Below are 20,199 nucleotides of genomic sequence, written 5' to 3' on the forward strand. Positions count from 1 at the left end.
GGGACAGAACCTCAGTCAGTGACAGGGATTAAGCCACAATCAGTGACAAGGATTGAGACACAACCAGTGACAGGGATTGAACCTCTGTCAGTGACAGGGATTGAATCTCCGTCTGTGACAGGGTTTGAACCTCAGTCAGTGACAGGGATTGATCCTCAGTCAGTCATAGGAATTGACCCTAAGACAGTGACAGGGATTGACATTCAGTCAGTGACAGGGATTGAATCTCAGTCAGTGACAGGGATTGAGCCTCAGTCAGTGACAGGGATTGAGCCTCATTCAGTCATAGGAATTGACCCTGAGACAGTGACAGGGATTGACCCTCAGTCAGTGACAGGGATTGAATCTCAGTCTGTGACAGGGAGTGAACCTCAGTCAGTGTCAGGGATTGAGCCTCAATCAGTAACAGGGATTGAATCTCAGTCAGTGACAGGGATTGAATCTCCATCAGTGACAGGAATTGAATCTTAGTCAGTGACACACATTGAAACACAGTCTGTGACAAATATTGGATCTCAGTCAGTGACAGGGATTGAATCTCATTCAGTGACAGGGATTCAATCTCAGTCAGTGACAGGGATTGAATCTCATTCTGTGACAGGAATTGAATCTCAGTCAGTGACAGGAATTGAATCTCAGTCAGTGACAGGGAGTGAGCCTCAGTCAATGACAAGGATTGAATCTCAGTCAGTGACAAGGATTGAATCTTAGTCAGTGACAGGGATTGACCCTCAATCAGTAACAGGGATTGAATCTCAGTCAGTGACAAGGATTGAACCTCAGTCTGTGACAGGAATTGAACTACAGTCAGTGACAGAGAATGAATCTCAGTCAGTGCAGGGATTGAAGCTCAGTCAGTGAGAGGGATTGAATCTTAGTCAGTGACAGGGATTCAATCTCAGTCAGTGACAGGAATTGAATCTCGGTCAGTGACAGGGATTCAATGTCAGTCAGTGACAGGGATTGAATCTCGGTCAGTGACAGGAATTGAATCTCAGTCAGTGACAGGAATTGAATCTCAATCAGTGACAAGGATTGAACTTCAGTTTGTGACAGGCATTGAACCTCAGTTAATGACAGAGATTGAGCCTCAGTCAGTGACAGGGTTTGACTCTCAGTCAGTGACAGGAACTGAATCTCAGTCAGTGACTGGGATTGAATCTCAGTTATTGACAGGGATTGAATCTCAGTCAGAGACAGGAATTGAGCCTTAGTCAGTGACAGGGATTGAGCCTCAGTCAGTGACAGGGACTGAGCCTCAATCAGTGACAGCGATTCAACCTCAGTCTGTGACTGGGACAGAACCTCAGTCAGTGACAGGGATTAAGCCACAATCAGTGACAAGGATTGAGACACAACCAGTGACAGGGATTGAACCGCTGTCAGTGACAGGGATTGTATCTCCGTCTGTGACAGTGTTTGAACCTCAGTCAGTGACAGGGATTGATCCTCAGTCAGTCATAGGAATTGACCCTGAGACAGTGACAGGGATTGACATTCAGTCAGTGACAGGGATTGAATCTCAGTCAGTGACAGGGATTGAGCCTCAGTCAGTGACTGGGATTGAGCCTCAGTCAGTCATAGGAATTGACCCTGAGACAGTGACAGGGATTGACCCTCAGTCAGTGACAGGGATTGAATCTCAATCAGTGACAGGAATTGAATCTTCGTCAGTGACACACATTGAAACACAGTCTGTGACAAATATTGGATCTCAGCCAGTGACAGGGATTGAATCTCATTCAGTGACAGGGATTCAATCTCAGTCAGTGACAGGGATTGAATCTCAGTCAGTGACAGGGAGTGAGCCTCAGTCAGTGACAAGGATTTAACCTCAGTCTGTGATAGGGATTGAACCTCAGTTCGTGACTGGGATTGAATCTCATTCAGTGACAGGGATTCAATCTCAGCCAGTGACAGGGATTGAATCTCATTCTGTGACAGGAATTGAATCTCAGTCAGTGACAGGAATTGAATCTCAGTCAGTGACAGGGAGTGAGCCTCAGTCAGTGACAAGGATTGAAACTCAGTTAGTGACTGGGATTGAATCTCAGTGAGTGACAAGGATTGAATCTCAGTCAGTGAGAGGGATTGAATCTCAGTCTGTAACAGGGAGTGAACCTCAGTCAGTAACAGGGATTGAATCTCAATCAGTGACAGGATTTGAATCTCAGTCAGTGACAGGGAGTGAGCCTCAGTCAGTGACAAGGATTGAATCTCAGTCTGTGACAGGAATTGAACCACAATCAGTGACAGAGAATGAATCTCAGTCAGTGACAGTGATTGAATCTCATTCAGTGAGAGGGATTGAATCTCAGTCTGTGACAGGGAGTGAACCTCAGTCAGTGTCAGGGATTGAGCCTCAATCAGTAACAGGGATTGAATCTCAGTCAGTGACAGAGATTGAATCTTAGTCAGTGACAGGTATTGAACCTCAGTCAGAGGCAAATATTGGATCGCAGTCAGTGACAGGGATTGAATCTCATTCAGTGACAGGGATTCCATCTCAGTCAGTGACAGGGATTGAATCTCAGTCAGTGACAGGAATTGAATCTCAGTCAGTGGCAGGATTTGAATCTCAGTCAGTGACAGGGATTGAACCTCAGTTAGTGACAGGGATTGAATCTCAGTCAGTGACTGGGATTGAACCGCAGTCAGTGACAGGGTTTGAACCGCAGTCAGTCACAGGGATTGAATCTTAGTCAGAGACAGGGATTGACCCACAATCAGTAACAGTGATTGAATATCATTCAGTGACAGGGATTCAAACTCAGTCAGTAACAGGGATTGAACCTCAGTCTGTGACAGGAATTGAACCACAGTCAGTGACAGGAATTGAATCTCAATCAGTGACAGGGATTGAATCGAAGACAGTGACAGGGATTCAATCTCAGTCAGTGACAGGGATTGAATCTCATTCATTGACAGGGATTCAATCTCAGTCAGTGACAGGGATTGAATCTCATTCTGTGACAGGAATTGAATCTCAGTCAGTGACAGGAATTGAATCTCAGTCAGTGACAGGGAGTGAGCCTCAGTCAGTGACAAGGATTGAACCTCAGTCAGTAACAGGGATTGAATCTCAGTCAGTGACAGGGATTGAATCTTAGTCAGTGACAGGGATTGAACTCAGTCAGTGACAAATATTGGATCTCAGTCAGTGACAGGGATTGAATCTCATTCAGTGACAGGGATTCAATCTCAGTCAGTGACAGGGATTCAAACTCAGTCAGTAACAGGGATTGAACCTCAGTCTGTGACAGGAATTGAACCACAGTCAGTGACAGGGATTCAATCTCAGTCAGTGACAGGGATTGAACCTCAGTTAGTGACAGGGATTGAATCTCAGTCAGTGACAGGGATTGAACCGCAGCCAGTGACAGGGTTTGAACCGCAGTCAGTGACAAGGATTGAATCTTAGTCAGTGACAGGGATTGACCCACAATCAGTAACAGGGTTTGAATCTCATTCATTGACAGGGATTCAATCTCAGTCAGTGACAGGGATTGAATCTCATTCTGTGACAGGAATTGAATCTCAGTCAGTGACAGGAATTGAATCTCAGTCAGTGACAGGGAGTGAGCCTCAGTCAGTGACAAGGATTGAACCTCAGTCAGTAACAGGGATTGAATCTCAGTCAGTGACAGGGATTGAATCTTAGTCAGTGACAGGGATTGAACTCAGTCAGTGACAAATATTGGATCTCAGTCAGTGACAGGGATTGAATCTCATTCAGTGACAGGGATTCAATCTCAGTCAGTGACAGGGATTCAAACTCAGTCAGTAACAGGGATTGAACCTCAGTCTGTGACAGGAATTGAACCACAGTCAGTGACAGGGATTCAATCTCAGTCAGTGACAGGGATTGAACCTCAGTTAGTGACAGGGATTGAATCTCAGTCAGTGACAGGGATTGAACCGCAGCCAGTGACAGGGTTTGAACCGCAGTCAGTGACAAGGATTGAATCTTAGTCAGTGACAGGGATTGACCCACAATCAGTAACAGGGATTGAATCTCATTCAGTGACAGGGATTCAAACTCAGTCAGTGACAGGGATTGAACCTCAGTCTGTGAAAGGTATTGAATCACAGTCAGTGACAGGAATTGAATCTCAATCAGTGACAAGGATTGAACTTCAGTTTGTGACAGGCATTGAACCTCACTTAATGACAGGGATTGAGCCTCAGTCAGTGACAGGGTTTGAATCTCAGTCAGTGACAGGAACTGAATCTCAGTCAGTGACTGGGATTGAATCTCAGTTATTGACAGGGATTGAATCTCAGTCAGAGACAGGGATTGAGCCTTAGTCAGTGACAGGGACTGAGCCTCAATCAGTGACAGGGATTCAACCTCAGTCTGTGACTGGGACAGAACCTCAGTCAGTGACAGGGATTAAGCCACAATCAGTGACAAGGATTGAGACACAACCAGTGACAGGGATTGAACCTCTGTCAGTGACAGGGATTGAATCTCCGTCTGTGACAGGGTTTGAACCTCAGTCAGTGACAGGGATTGATCCTCAGTCAGTCATAGGAATTGACCCTAAGACAGTGACAGGGATTGACATTCAGTCAGTGACAGGGATTGAATCTCAGTCAGTGACAGGGATTGAGCCTCAGTCAGTGACAGGGATTGAGCCTCATTCAGTCATAGGAATTGACCCTGAGACAGTGACAGGGATTGACCCTCAGTCAGTGACAGGGATTGAATCTCAGTCTGTGACAGGGAGTGAACCTCAGTCAGTGTCAGGGATTGAGCCTCAATCAGTAACAGGGATTGAATCTCAGTCAGTGACAGGGATTGAATCTCCATCAGTGACAGGAATTGAATCTTAGTCAGTGACACACATTGAAACACAGTCTGTGACAAATATTGGATCTCAGTCAGTGACAGGGATTGAATCTCATTCAGTGACAGGGATTCAATCTCAGTCAGTGACAGGGATTGAATCTCATTCTGTGACAGGAATTGAATCTCAGTCAGTGACAGGAATTGAATCTCAGTCAGTGACAGGGAGTGAGCCTCAGTCAATGACAAGGATTGAACCTTAGTCTGTGATAGGGTTTGAAACGCAGTCAGTGACAGGGATTGAATCTTAGTCAGTGACAGGGATTGACCCTCAATCAGTAACAGGGATTGAATCTCAGTCAGTGACAAGGATTGAACCTCAGTCTGTGACAGGAATTGAACTACAGTCAGTGACAGAGAATGAATCTCAGTCAGTGCAGGGATTGAAGCTCAGTCAGTGAGAGGGAGTGAGCCTCAGTCAATGACAAAGATTGAACCTTAGTCTGTGATAGGGTTTGAAACGCAGTCAGTGACAGGGATTGAATCTTAGTCAGTGACAGGGATTGACCCTCAATCAGTAACAGGGATTGAATCTCAGTCAGTGACAAGGATTGAACCTCAGTCTGTGACAGGAATTGAACTACAGTCAGTGACAGAGAATGAATCTCAGTCAGTGCAGGGATTGAAGCTCAGTCAGTGAGAGGGATTGAATCTCAGTCTGTGACAGGGAGTGGACCTCTGTCAGTGTCAGGGATTGAGCCTCAAACAGTAACAGGGATTGAATCTCAGTCAGTGACAGGGATTGAATCTTAGTCAGTGACAGGGATTCAATCTCAGTCAGTGACAGGAATTGAATCTCGGTCAGTGACAGGGATTCAATGTCAGTCAGTGACAGGGATTGAATCTCGGTCAGTGACAGGAATTGAATCTCAGTCAGTGACAGGAATTGAATCTCAGTCAGTGACAGGGATTGAACCTCAGTTAGTGACAGGGATTGTACCTCAGTTAGTGACAGGGATTGAATCTCAGTCAGTGACAGGGATTGAACCGCAGTCAGTGACAGGGTTTGAACCGCAGTCAGTCACAGGGATTGAATCTTAGTCAGTGACAGGGATTGACCCACAATCAGTAACAGGGATTGAATCTCATTCAGTGACAGGGATTGAAACTCAGTCTGTGACAGGAATTGAACCACAGTCAGTGACAGGAATTGAATCTCAATCAGTGACAGGGATTGAATCGAAGACAGTGACAGGGATTCAATCTCAGTCAGTGACAGGGATTGAATCTCAGTCAGTGACAGGGATTGAATCTCAGTCAGTGACAGGAATTGAATCTCATTCTGTGACAGGAATTGAATCTCAGTCAGTGACAGGAATTGAATCTCAGTCAGTGACAGGAGTGATCCTCAGTCAGTTTCAAGGATTGAACCTCAGTCTGTGATAGGGATTGAACCTCAGTTAGTGTCAGGGATTGAATCTCAGTTAGTGACAGGGATTAAACCGCAGTCAGTGACAGGGATTGCATCTTAGTCAGTGACGAGGATTGACCCTCAATCAGTAACAGGGATTGAATCTCAGTCAGTGACAGGATTTGAATCTCAGTCAGTGACAGGGAGTGAGCCTCAGTCAGTGATAAGGATTGAACCTCAGTCTGTGACAGGAATTGAACCACAGTCAGTGACAGAGAATGAATCTCAGTCAGTGACAGGGATTGAACCTAAATCAGTGTCAGGGATTGAGCCTCAATCAGTAACAGGGATTGAATCTCAATCAGTGACAGGGATTGAATCTTAGTCAGTGACAGGGATTGAACCTCAGTCAGTGACAAATATTGGATCTCAGTCAATGACAGGGATTGAATCTCATTCAGTGACAGGGATTCTATCTCAGTCAGTGACAGGAATTGAATCTCAGTCAGTGACAGGAATTGAATCTCAGTAACTGTCAGGAATTGAATCTCAGTCAGTGACAGGGATTGAACCTCAGTTAGTGACAGCGATTGAATCTCAGTCAGTGACAGGGATTGAACCGCAGTCAGTGACAGGGATTGACCCACAATCAGTAACAGGGATTGAATCTCATTCAGTGACAGGGATTGAACCTCAGTCTGTGACAGGAATTGAATCACAGTCAGTGACAGGAATTGAATCTCAATCAGTGAATAGGATTGAACCTCAGTTAATGACAGGGATTGTGCCTCAGTCAGTGACAGGGTTTGAATCTCAGTCAGTGACAGGAACTGAATCTCAGTCAGTGACTGTTCTTGAATCTCAGTTATTGACAGGGATTGAATCTCAGTCAGAGACAGGGATTGAGCCTTAGTCAGTGACAGGGATTGAATCTCAATCAGTGACAGGGATTGAGCCTCAGTCAGTGACATGGATTGATTCTCAATCAGTGACAGGAATTGTACCTCAGTCAGTGACAGGGATTGAATTTCAGTCAGTGACAGGGAATGAGCCTCAGTAAGTGAGGGGGATTGAGCCTCATTCAGAGACAGGGATTGAACCTCAGTCAGTGATAGAGATTGAATCTCAGTCAGTGACAGGGATTGAATCTCAGTCAGTGACAGGGATTGAATCTCAATCAGTGACAGGGATTGAATCACAGTCAGTGACAGGGATTGAATCTCAGTCAGTGACAGGGATTGACAATCAGTCAGTCACAGGGATTGAATCTCAGTCAGTGACAGAGATTGAATATCAGTCATTGACTGGGATTGAGCCTCAAATAGTGACAGGGATTGACCCTCAGTCAGTGACAGGGATTGTACCTCAGTCAGTGACAGGAATTGAGCCTCTGTTAGTGACAGGGATTGAATCTCATTCAGCGACAGGGATTGAATCATAGTCAGTGACAGAGAATGAATCTCAGTCAGTGCAGGGATTGAATCGCAGTCAGTGAGAGGGATTGAATCTCAGTCTGTGACAGGGATTGACCCTTAGTCAGTGACAGGGATGGAGCCTCAGTCAGTGACAGGGATTGAGCCTCAGTAAGTGACAGGGATTGAATCTCAGTCAGTGACAGGGATTGAATCTCAGTCTGTGACAGGGATTGAACTTCAGTCAGTGACAGGGATTGAGCCTCATTTAGTGACAGGGATTTAATCTCAGTCAGTGTCTGGGATTGACCTGCAGACAGTGACAGGGATTGAATCTCATTTAGTGACAGGGATTTAATCTCAGTCAGTGACAGGGATTGACCTGCAGACAGTGACAAGGATTGAATCTCAGTCAGTGAGAGGGATTGAATCTCAGACAGTGGCAGTGATTGAATCTCAGTCTGTGACAGGGATTGAATCTCCGTCAGTGATTGGGATTAAACATGAGTCAGTGAAAGCGATGGAACCTAAATCAGTGACAGGGAATGAACCTCAGTCTGTGACAGGGATTCAATCTCAGTCTATGACTGTGATTGAATCGCAGTCAGTGACAGGGATTGAGCCTCCATCAGTGACAGGGATTGACGCTCATTCAGTGACTGGGATTGAATCTCAATCAGTGACAGGGGAAGACCCTCTCACATTGACAGAGATTGAATCTCAGTCAGTGGCAGTGATTGAATCTCAGTCTGTGACAGGGATTGAGCCTCAGTCAGTGACAGGGATTGAATCTCAGTTAGTGACAGGGATGTAATCTCAGTCAGTGACTGGAATTGACCCGCAGACATTGACAGGGATAGAATCTGAGTCAGTGACAGGGATTGAATCTCAATCAGTGACAGGGATTGAACCTTAGTCAGTGACCGGGATTGACCCTCAGTCAGGGACACGGATTGAATCTCATTCAATGACAGAAATTGAATCTCAGTCAGTGACAGGGATTGAACTTCAGTCAGTGACAGGGATTGATTCTCAGTCAGTGACAGGGATAGAGACAAAACCAGTGACAGGTTTGAATCTCAATCAGTGACAGGGATTGAATCACAATTAGTCTCAGTCAGTAACTGGCATTGACCCTCAGACAGTGACAGGGATTGAACCTCAGTCAGTGACAGGGATTGAACCTCAGTCAGTTACAGGGATTGAGCCTCAATCAGTGACAGGGATAGAGACAAAACCAGTGACAGGTTTGAATCTCAATCAGTGACAGGGATTGAATCACAATTAGTGACAGGAATTGAGCCTCAGTCAGTGACAGGGATTGACCCTCAGTCAGTGACAGGAATTGAACCTCAGTCATTGACAGGGATTGAATCTCATTCAATGACAGAAATTGAATCTCAGTCAGTGACAGGGATTGAATCTCTGTCTGTGACAGGGATTGACCTTCAGTCAGTGACAGGGATTGATTCTCAGTCAGTGACAGGGATTGAGCCTCAGTTCGTGACAGGGAGTTAATCTCAGTCAGTGACTGGGATTGACCCGCAGACAGTGACAGTGATTGAACCTCAGTCAGTGACATGGATTGAACCTCAGTCAGTTACAGGGATTGAGCCTCAATCAGTGACAGGGATTGAGACACAACCAGTGACAGGGATTGAATCTCAGTCAGTGACAGGGATTGAATCTCAGTCTGTGACAGGGATTTTTCTACAGTCAGTGATAGGGATTGATTCTCAGTCAGTGCCAAGGATTGAGCCTCAGTCAGTGACAGGGATTGAATCTCAGTTAGTGACAGGGATTTAATCTCTGTCAGTGACTGGAATTGACCCGCAGACAGTGACAGGGATTGACCCTCAGTCAGTGAGAGGGATTGAATCTCAATCAGTGACAGGGATTGAATCTCAGTCAGTGACAGGGATGTATCTCAGTCAGTGACAGGGATTAAATCTCATTCAGTGACAGGGATTGAACCTCTGTCAGTGACAGGGATTGAATCTCTTTCATTGACAGGGATTGAATCTCAGTCAGTGACAGGGATTGTATCTCAGTCAGTGACAGGGATTGAATCTCATTCAGTGACAGGGATTGAACCTCTGTCAGTGACAGGGATTAAATCTCTTTCATTGACAGGGATTGAATCTCAGTCAGTGTCAGGAATTGTATCTCAGTCAGTGACAGGGATTTAACCTCAATCAGTGACAGTGATTGAGCCTCAGTCAGTGACAGGGATTGAACCTCAGTCATTGACAGGGATTGAGCCTCAATCAGTAACAGGGATTGAGCCTCAGTCAGTGACAGGGATTCAATCTCTGTCAGTGACATGGATTGAGCCTCAAATAGTGACAGGGATTGTCCCTCAGTCAGTGAGAGGGATTGAATCTCAATCAGTGACAGGAAGTGAATCTCAGTCAGTGCCAGGGATTGAATCTCAGTCAGTGGTAGGAATTGCATCTCAGTTAGTGACAGGGATTGAACCTCAGTCAGTCACAAGGATTGAATCTCAATCAGTGACTGGAATTGAATCTCAGTCAGTGTCAGGGATTGAACCTCAGTTAGTGACAGGGATTGAATCTCAATCAGTGACAGGGATTGACGCTCAGACAGTGATAGGAATAGAATCTCAGTCAGTGACAGGGATTGAACCTCATTCTGTGACAGGGATGCAATCTCAGTCTGTTACAGGGATTGAGCCTCAATCAGTGACAGGGATTGAGCCTCAGTCTGTGACAGGGATTGAGCCTCAGTCAGTGACAGGGATTGTGCCTCAATCATTGACAGGGATTTTTGTCATTCCCCTGTCTAATTGATCATTTACCGGCTGCTGGGCTGCCGTCATTGCCGCTGAGTCTGCCCTTGCATTTCCTTGAGAAACGGAATCGTTATTTTTCGTGTGGGCATCATAATGACACACAGCGGTTGGTTTAGGCAATAGGACCGCTTCCAAGAGGTCAGAAATCTGATCACGGTGTGTGATGGGCTTTCCGGTGTAGGTCAAGAAGTCCCTGTAATTCCACAGGGTTCCAGCATCATGTGCATCTCCGAATGTGTATCTGCTATCGGTTAAATATTCGCTGTGTTTCCCTTAGCCAAGCTACATGCCCCAGTCAAGGCCATCAGCTCCGCTGCTTGCGCTGATAGTTGAGAAGCGAGTGATCGCGCGTTGAATACCTCATGGGTAGTTACTACAGCATGCCGGATAAAATTCTGGCCTATCTCCTTGCTCCTGAATGCTGACCCATCCACCAAAAAAACGCCATATTAAGATTCTCAAGTGGTGAATTCTGCAATTTTTGTCTCGGCAGCACATTTCATTAATTACAGCGATACAACCATGTGGGTCTCCGTCTCCTTCTCTAGTGAGAGGATTAGCAGCATTAAGGACGTTACATCATATTATTGCAATGTTAGGCTTCTCCAATCACACAGTATTATATCTGAGTCAACGTGCTGTCGACGTATGTGCTGTCTTTTGCTCGGAAAGCAGTGAGGATACTGCATGTGCGATCAGTTTGGTGAAGTCGCCAGAGCCGATTATATCCCTGGCCAATGCAACAGCCTTTTCAGCTGCAACCACAGCTCGCAGGCATTTACGCAACCCTGCCATTACGAGGTCTAGCTTAGCCGAAACATAAGCTGCCAGCCTGAATTTTCCCCCATGATCCTGCAACAACACAGATGTCATGCAGCCATGTGTCTCATCTACCGTTTAACCGAAGGCTTGTTTGGATTCGGAATCCCCTGTGTGGGTGGACTTTCAAACGTCTTTTTTCAATTCAACTCGGCCGCTGGGATCCATTGCAACGGACCTTGGTTCTGCTACCCTTTTCCATGGGCCATGTCACTTCAGGGCGCCTCAAGATTTGTGTAATGTGGGATAAACGTTCTTCAGTAGGAGCGCATGCCCCAAAAGGATAGCAATTGTTTCTTCATGTGAGGCCTTGGAATTTGCTGAATTACTTGCACTCTGTCTTCACCAATGGCCCTCCCTTGTTCAGATATTAAGTGACTGAAGAACTTCACCTGTTGTTGCATAAATCGAAGCTTTGCGAGACTGGCTTTGTGCCCTTCCCTCGTGCAATGCAAGGGAATCCTTCTCACATTGTTCCTCTGTCGGTGCTAGTATTAAGCAATCGTCTACAGATTGCGGAAGCGCAGACCCAGGGGTTAAAACAAGAGTCTCCAGAATCCTGCGAGGAGCCTCATTATATATGGTGGGTGACTCACAGTAACATTGACAAAGTCGTATGAACTCATAAGATTTCCCTTTGAATGAAAAAGCGAACCAGAATTGACTATCTGGATGCACCGTCACACTAAAGAATGTATTTGCTAAATCCACAGCAGGGAACCATTTACTGTCCGGTAGAAATTGAACTAATACAGTATAGGGTTTGGGAACATTTGATGCGCGCGGGACAACACTGTTATTGACTGCCTGCAGGTCTTGAACAAACCTGCATTCCTCCGGTTCACTTGGAATTTTTCCTTTTTGATCAGAAAAATGGGAGTTCTCACCGGTGAGTTTACATAGGGGATTATCTCTGTAGCCTTTGGGAAGGATTGAAAGACTGGAGTAACTACGTCCATGGCCTTGGGTTTTATCGGGTATTGTGCCCTGCCAGGACGATACTCCGACTTCGTTGGTTACTCGTATTGGTTCACAACCTCGTATAAGCCCCAAAGCATGTTTTCCTTTTACCCATAATTCAGTAGGGACCGTTATTAATCTTAGGTCTGAGAAGTTTATCTTAGGGAAACGCCAGGCCAGCCTTCTAGGCTCTTCAGGGCTAGCGGGGGTTACCTCGACTGTTCTATTGCCTGAGTTAGACAAATTAATTTCTTCCTATATGTCCGCACATCTGCATTGAACCACATACCCACATCGTCCCAGAACACCCAACATTTCGTTCTTTATGCCTTTAGAACCCATGGCCCCAAATCCTGCCACCAGTCACTGGACACCTTCGCCAGTGACACGCGAGGAGCGTAGCCTTCCACATCAAAAATATAGAGTTTACTTGCCGTCACAGGTACTTTACATAAGTTCACACTGACTGCACATTTGCCATCCCTTCAATAAAATTCGCACAATAACAACTGACCTGGTTTAACCAATCCCCTGAACCAACACTTCTCTTATGGTTCCTCAGGGCCACCGTGGTGTATGTGTGCTGTGCAGTGCAGCACATACCCGCAAAAAAAAATCGGTGTTAATAGGATTAACATGGTTACCTGCTTCCAGGGCGAGTGAATTGCTCACTGAACTCATTGCTCTCTGGCTTAATCGCCACTCATAGACATACACCAGGGGTCGTGGGTTGTATTTTACAGTTTACACTTGTGAATCTTCCCTTTGAATTACCTGCAAGCCCGTCGGAGTACTGAGCAAATACAACCCCAGTCTCACTATGAGATCCCGAACCATCAAATGTAAAGGACAGAATTCTGCTAACAAAATTGTGAATTAGAATGTATACACATTACTGATTTCACACAATATGGGTGCGGTAAAACTCTCTCATATCACGACGCCTGATGCCTCCATTGAGTTCAGGAACATTCCACTCATCTTTATTGGCGTCAACTCTCTGAACTGTCTTGATTTGAGGAGTGAATGTGCTGGCCATGTATCTACCAAAAAGGTAACTGGTGTACCTTCCACTTATAACATAGAGGTAGGCATCGACATATACGCATCATTGTTATATTGAACATATTGTCCACACTTCGCAATCTCAATGTTCAATATAGAGTTGGGACACATCTCAGTGCCCGTTAGGTTAGTAGAAGTGATTAGCCTAAGGGATTCTTCGTTGCCAACTATAAAGGAAAGAGGTTTTCCTGTACCTTGTGGCCTGCCCACCTCAGTCGTCCCCTGTCAGTCACTATGCTGTCCAGCCTCCAGGACCGATTGAGGCTGTCTGTGCGGGCACTGTCTCGACCAGTGGTCCATTGCTCCGCAAACAAAGCACCAGCCAGATCTATCTCTGCAAGCGCACTTCCGCGATCCCTTCCTCTTTTGTGAACTCCTCCCGTGCCTCTCTCTTTTCCCGCAGTTCCTCCCTCCAACGGCTGAATGACCATTTGCATCATAATAAGCTGAGGTTTATGTGATTGCTGTTCCATCTTTAATTTCCGCTTATGGTTCTCTTGAGCCAGCAATGTTTCAGCATGCATCCCGTATTGTTCTATCTAATCCAGCTTTCCCGTGTCCCAGGTAATACACGGATATTGTTACCTATTTTGTTGTTTCGTACTGCATTCCATTGATGAAGCTGCTCCTCAGTTCTGCCTCATACAGTGCAATCTCTGCCGTCGTTATGTCCTTGGGTGGTATCAGCCCACAATAGACGTTATCGACTTTCGTGAGGCAGTTAAGGTACTGGGACATTGTCTCGACTTCTTTAGGGATTCTTGCTTCAATTGATTGTGGGGACGATATGCTATTGGGGATTCAGCAGACCCTGGGGCGGCGACCGTTGACTTGGAATCTTCGCAAAGTGGATCTCGTAGGGGGGCTGTAGCTCTCCGAGGGCACCCATTAAAGTCAGGATCTGATCCAGTCTTAAGACACTGTACAGCTTCATTAGGTTGTTTTCCGTGTGTGTGCATGTGCGCTGGTGTTTGTCCGTGTCCTTGATCTATCTTTTATTCGAGATTTTCTTTCCCTGAAATCAGGCTCAGCCTTCAACATGTTACAAGCTCTCCAATTCACAGGTTCTATTTTACCCTTCCGTTTCTCCTTCTCTCTCTCTCCTCCAACGGTGACCTCAGCATTTGCAACTGCATGTTACTAAAACTTCCTTCCTCCAGAAAACCACGTTCCTTGATTTACATTTTTAACTGCTTTACAGAAACTGGGCCATAATTATTTAGCATATATTGTATTTTTTCTTGACCATTCCGAATTGTCTGACGACCCTCTTTTTGTTCGCTCTTGCTGGAGCCGATTTTCATGGATATTGGAAAAGTGTTCATCTCTCTCTGTCTGTCTATCTGTCTGTCTATCTGTCTGTCTCTCTCTTTCTCTCTCTCTCTCTCTCTCTCTCACGATACCATAATCTTCTCTTTGCCAATATAACTTGCTTTTACCTCCGGAGGTCCCCTCTCATTGGGCGTGACCGCCTCATTGCCTTGGTTTTCACAAACCAAGAACCCACGTAACCGGTACAGCTTTGGCGACCCCAACGCTGCCCATGGTGGCTCCAAGTCTCAACCCACCGTTAATCTTGCTGTCTCTGAAACTCTCGAGAGACGGCAATCCTTTCCCTTGAGCTTTCCTCGAATACCGCGCGAGAGTTCACTGGTCCCTCTTCCTGGTTCATTTGTTCTCTTCGAACGAGTCTCTATGTCGGATTACTTTAGCCACAACTCTTACCCTGACCCTATTCAATTCGGAACGCGACTCTGGGGCGATCCACTTATCCCCAGTCCTCTCACGCAAAGGGGCCAATTCAGCGCTGGAGATGAAGTGAAAGACCCTCAAGGCAGTGGCGCGTACACCTCCTGGGAATCTTCAAAATCTTACCCAGTCGCAGGGTCCCCAGGCGAGCCCCCTAGTTTACTGCCGTGGAATTTCAATCGACTCGACGCAAATGCTACCAAGAGCAAAGAAAAAGTTTATTTTTGAAATTTGCAGAGTGGACCCGACACATGTGCAAGACGCCTCATGAAATGGACGCCTGACGGTTTTCACATATTCCCTTTATACTATATATTGCCTTGCCTTATCACACCTCAAGCCAGGAACCTGGATCAGTCGAGTTCCTTTCACACATGGAGTTGCTTTTTCTAATTCATTGACTGCTGATATAATAGATTATTGGCCTTGGGAGTCAGCTATAAATTAGGTTTAACTTTACATTTTTTCTGTCTTTTTGCAAAGTTAGATCTATAGTTCTTTGTTTCAACCATGGTTTCACAGATTTCACAATAAATGATAATTTTCCATTACAGGGATCGGGCTGACAGTGACTCAATAAGTGTGATGGAGTGAGGATGATAGTGACACAATGAGGGTGAGGTGTCAGCGTGGTAGTGACGCAGACTGTGTGAGTGGATCAGGCCGATAGTTGCGCTGTGAGGGGGGTCAGAGTGATAGTGATGCAGTAAGTCTGTGGGATCGGACCAATAGTGACGCAGTAAGTGTGAGGTGGTGAGGGTGATAGTGAAGCACTTCGTGTGAGGGGTCAGTGTGACAGTGACGCAGTAAGAGTGAGTGGTCAGGCTGATAGTGACGCAGTAATTGGAAGGAGATCAGGCTGACAGTGATGCAGTAAGTGTTTCTGTGTCAGGCTGATCCTGACGCATAAAGTGGAATGGGACAGGGTGATAGTGACGCAGTAAGTGTGATGGGGTCAGCCAGAGACTGAGGCAGTGAGTGTGAGACAGTCAGGGTGATAGTGAGGGAGTAAGTGTGTGCGTTCAGGCTGGTAGTGACACAGTAAGTTGAGAGCGTCAGGCTGATAGTGGCCAATAAAAGTGAGGTGGTAGGGGAATAGTGACGCAGTAAGTGTGAGGCGTCAGGCTGTTAGGCATGCGTAAGTGTGAGGGGTCAGTCTGATAGTGAAGCAGTCGGTGTGAGGGGGTCAGGCTGATAGAGACGCAGCAAGTGTGGTGGGGTCAGGCTGATAGTGTCACAGTATGGGTGAGGGGTCAGGCTGATAGTGATGCAGTAAGTGTCCGTGAGTCAGAGTGATCCTAATGTAGGAAGTGAGAGGGGACAGGGTGATAGTGACGCAGTGAGTGTGAGGGGGTCAGCGTGATGGTGACGGAGTAAGTGTGAGTGTTTAGGCTGATATTGATGCAGTGAGGTGAGGGCGTCAGGCTACTACTGGCCAGTAAGTGTAAAGTGACAGGGTGATAGTGATGCAGGAAATGTGAGGAGTCAGACTGATAGACACGGTGAAATTATGAGGGGTCAGGCTGATAGTGATGCGGGAAGTGTGTGAGTGTCAGGCTGATAGTGACGCAGTAAGTGTGTCGGGAGCAGAGTGATAGGAACGCAATAAGTGTGAGCGGCTCTGGATGATAGTGACAGGTCAGTATGAGGGGGAGGATGGTAGTGATCCAGTGAGTGTGAGGTGTCATGATGACAGTGAAGCAGACTGTGTTAATGTGTCATTGTGATGGTGACATGGCAAGTGTGATGGGGTCAGGGTGATAGTGACGCAGATGCTTTCAGGGGGTCACGTTGTAGTGATGCAGTAATTGTGAGGTGTCAGGGTGATAGTGGCACAGTGAGTGTGAGATGTCAGTGTGATAGTGACGCAGTAAGTGTGTCGGGAGCAGAGTGATAGGAACGCAATAAGTGTGAGCGGCTCTGGATGATAGTGACAGGTCAGTATGAGGGGGAGGATGGTCGTGATCCAGTGAGTGTGAGGTGTCATGATGACAGTGAAGCAGACTGTGTTAATGTGTCATTGTGATGGTGACATGGCAAGTGTGATGGGGTCAGGGTGATAGTGACGCAGATGCTTTCAGGGGGTCACGTTGTAGTGATGCAGTAATTGTGAGGTGTCAGGGTGATAGTGGCACAGTGAGTGTGAGATGTCAGTGTGATAGTGACACAGAACATTTGAGGGGCTAGGCTGATAGTGACGCAGTATGGGCAAGAGGTCAGGGTGACAGTGATGTGGATGCACTCACAGGGCCAGGTTGTAGTAAAGCTGTAAGTGTGAGTGTCTCAGGCTGATAGTGATGAAGTAAATGCGAGGGGCTAAGGCGGATAGGGATGTAGTAAGTGTCCAGGGGTAGTGTTAGAAGTGACGCAGTAAATGTGAGTGTTGAAGCTGATAGTGACGCATTACGTTTGAGGGGATCAGGCTGATCTGGACGCAGTGTGACGTTGTCAGGATGATAGTTACGCTGTAAGTGTATGGGAGCACAATGATCTTGACGCAGTAAGAGTGGGGAGTCAGGGTGATAGTGACGCAGTAAGCATCAGTGGGTAAGTCTGATAGTGATGCAGTATATGTGAGGGAGACAGCCTGGTAGTGGCGCAGTATGTGTGAGATGGTCAGGCTGATATTGATGCAGTTAGTGTGTTGGGGTCAAAGTGATAGTGACGCAATAGGTGTAAGCGGTTCAGGATGATAGTGACACAGTGGGTGTGAAATACCAGTGTGATAGTGACGCAGTAAGTATAAGGGTCAGGATGACAGTGACACTAAGTGTAAGGCCCTCTCTGTGATAGTGCCGCAGCAAGTCTGGGATGTCAGGGTGTAAATGACGTCGTAAGTGAGAGAGGGACATTGCGATAGTGAAGCAGTAAGTGTGAGGGGTTCAGGCTGATAGTGACACAGTCAATGTGACGGGGCAGTGTTTTATTGACAAGATAAGTGTGAGGCGTCAGTCTGATACTGACACAATAAATGTGATGGAGTCAGGCTGACAGTGACACAGTAAGTGTAAGGAGTCAGGGTGATAGTAACATAGGAAGTGTAAGGGCGTGACTGATAGTGGCAAAGTAAGTGTTTGGCAGTCAGGTTGATAGTGACGCAGTCAAAATGAGGGTCTCGAAATGAAAGTGGCGCAGTAAATGTGAGGGCGCCAGATGGATAGTGATGCAGTAAGTTTGAGGGGTTCACGCTGATATTAAGGTGGGAAGTGTGAGGGGTCAGGTCTTTCGTGATGCAGTAAGTGTCGGCAGGTCAGGCTGATAGTGATGAATTCAAAGACCAAATATCCAAGGATCACTGTAGTGCTGAATAGCGAGACTTCTCAAGGCTAAGACAAAAATCAATAGTTCTCATCCTGGTCATAAATCACAATGCTTCATTTTAAAATTGTCCTCTCCTGCTTCTAGATTCACCAATGAGGGAACAAAATTTAATTGCACCACCCTGTTTATCTCTTCAAATATTTTGCAACTCTCAATGAGATTACCTCTCTTGTTTCGAAACTGTTTTTAAAAAGGCGGGATTTGCCCAATTTCAATTCAGAGGACTAACGTTCATCCATGATATCAAGGCTAATCACCATTCGTGGTATTCCTCATATGGCATTAGTATCTTTCCTAAATTGAGGATTATAATTCCTCATACAGTAGTCCAAGTGCGGTCGAACTGAGCCACCATACATTGGAAATAATGCTTCATTCTCGTGCCCTGAAATCCTCCTGCAGCTTTCACAACAGACTTCTACAACTGCTACTAGACTTCAATGACTTATTAAAAACTTCTCCAAGATGCATAAAAATCTGTACATTAGACTTTCTACTTCAAACCTTCGACAAATAATCTCCACACATTTCCCTCCTGACAAGTATGATAAAGTCAAATCGTTGCTATTTATTAAATCATGAGGGACATGGATAGGTTGACTCGTCAAGGTGTTTTCCGGCTGGTGAGGAAGTCAAAATTTAGAAAACATCGGTTTAAAATTAGTGGGTAAGGATTTAAAAGGGACGTCAGGGGCAACTTTTTCAGACGCGTCCAGAATGAGCTGCCAGAGAAGTTGTTGGAGACTGGTACAATATAACATTGAATGGCATCTGAATGGATATATGAGTAACAAGGTTTAGAGGGATGTGGGCCAAATGTTGGCAAATGGGACCTATTAATTTAGGATAACTGTCCACCATGGTCAAGTTGGAAAGAAGGGCCACTTTCCGTGTTGTATTGTTCAAGGACTTGTTGAATCTAGAAGAACCGCAAAAGCTTTGCAAATAATTCCGTCAAGAAGATTTCAAGTTCCAAATCTTCGGTTAATCTTCCTCTCTTGTGCTCACAAGTTCATTACCTGATGTCAGAATTTACGGATTAGTTGCTGGATCCATTCCTGTAAATTGGCTCTGCATTCTTTATAATTCCGATATTTTTTTTACGAATGTAGCTAGCGTTTATGGACTTAGCATCAATATTTCTAATACCATATGTCGGTGAATATTAAAACACAACAGCATATCGAATTTGGCACCAGATGATGAGCAACTGAGTCAAAATCGATCGGACGCAGTGGGACAATGATCCTCTCTTCATGTGGTGTACATCAGTGATTCTATAATTCGACAAAGAATCATTCCCACAACTTCAGCTGTGTCAGAATCTAGTTTGCGGTGAAAGCCTGTCAATCTGCTAAGGGAACGTTCGTCTGGGTCTCTGCAAAGGATTTGGCGTAATCTTAGGGTCTTGACAATTTGTTCTTCCAACAAATTACGTATTTCATGAATTCAGTTGTTTTACTATGAAAATTGGGGATTTTGCCGCAGCTGTGATGGCCGAGAGGTTAAGGCGTTGGATTCGAAATCCAATGGGGTCTCCCTGCGCAGGTTCGAATCCTGTTCACAGCGTAGAATCTTTTAAAAGTCATTAATTCCTTTGCAGGATTTGGATTTCGTGGAGCTTGAGCTTTGCATTCAATCGAAAGTAAATTTTCAACTGTGAAGAATCCGAAGTAATTTCAATACTGACCCAGTCATCTAATTGAATAAATTATATGTCGAGACACAAAAAGCCACCAACTTCCAACACGAATCAGTTTCAACGCGTTTGTCGAACTATCGTGAAATTTGGATGATCGGGGCGGGGGGGAGTGGAATTAAGCAAAACAAGAAGCAATGCAATACATTTACCTGCAGGTGA

At 45.7% G+C, this 20,199-nt stretch overlaps 1 non-coding gene across 1 annotated transcript; it reads left to right on the forward strand.

The window, feature by feature from the left end:
* The first annotated feature begins 19,825 nt into the window (after positions 1-19,825).
* trnas-cga (transfer RNA serine (anticodon CGA)) lies at positions 19,826-19,907 on the forward strand. The gene has a single exon. It is a non-coding gene; the product is annotated as a tRNA-Ser (tRNA).
* The last annotated feature ends 292 nt before the right edge of the window (positions 19,908-20,199 follow it).

Source organism: Chiloscyllium plagiosum, unplaced genomic scaffold (genome assembly GCF_037043375.1).
Source record: "Chiloscyllium plagiosum isolate Xiang-an unplaced genomic scaffold, Cpla_swu_hap1 HiC_scaffold_44, whole genome shotgun sequence".
In the NCBI taxonomy this organism is placed as follows: domain Eukaryota; kingdom Metazoa; phylum Chordata; class Chondrichthyes; order Orectolobiformes; family Hemiscylliidae; genus Chiloscyllium; species Chiloscyllium plagiosum.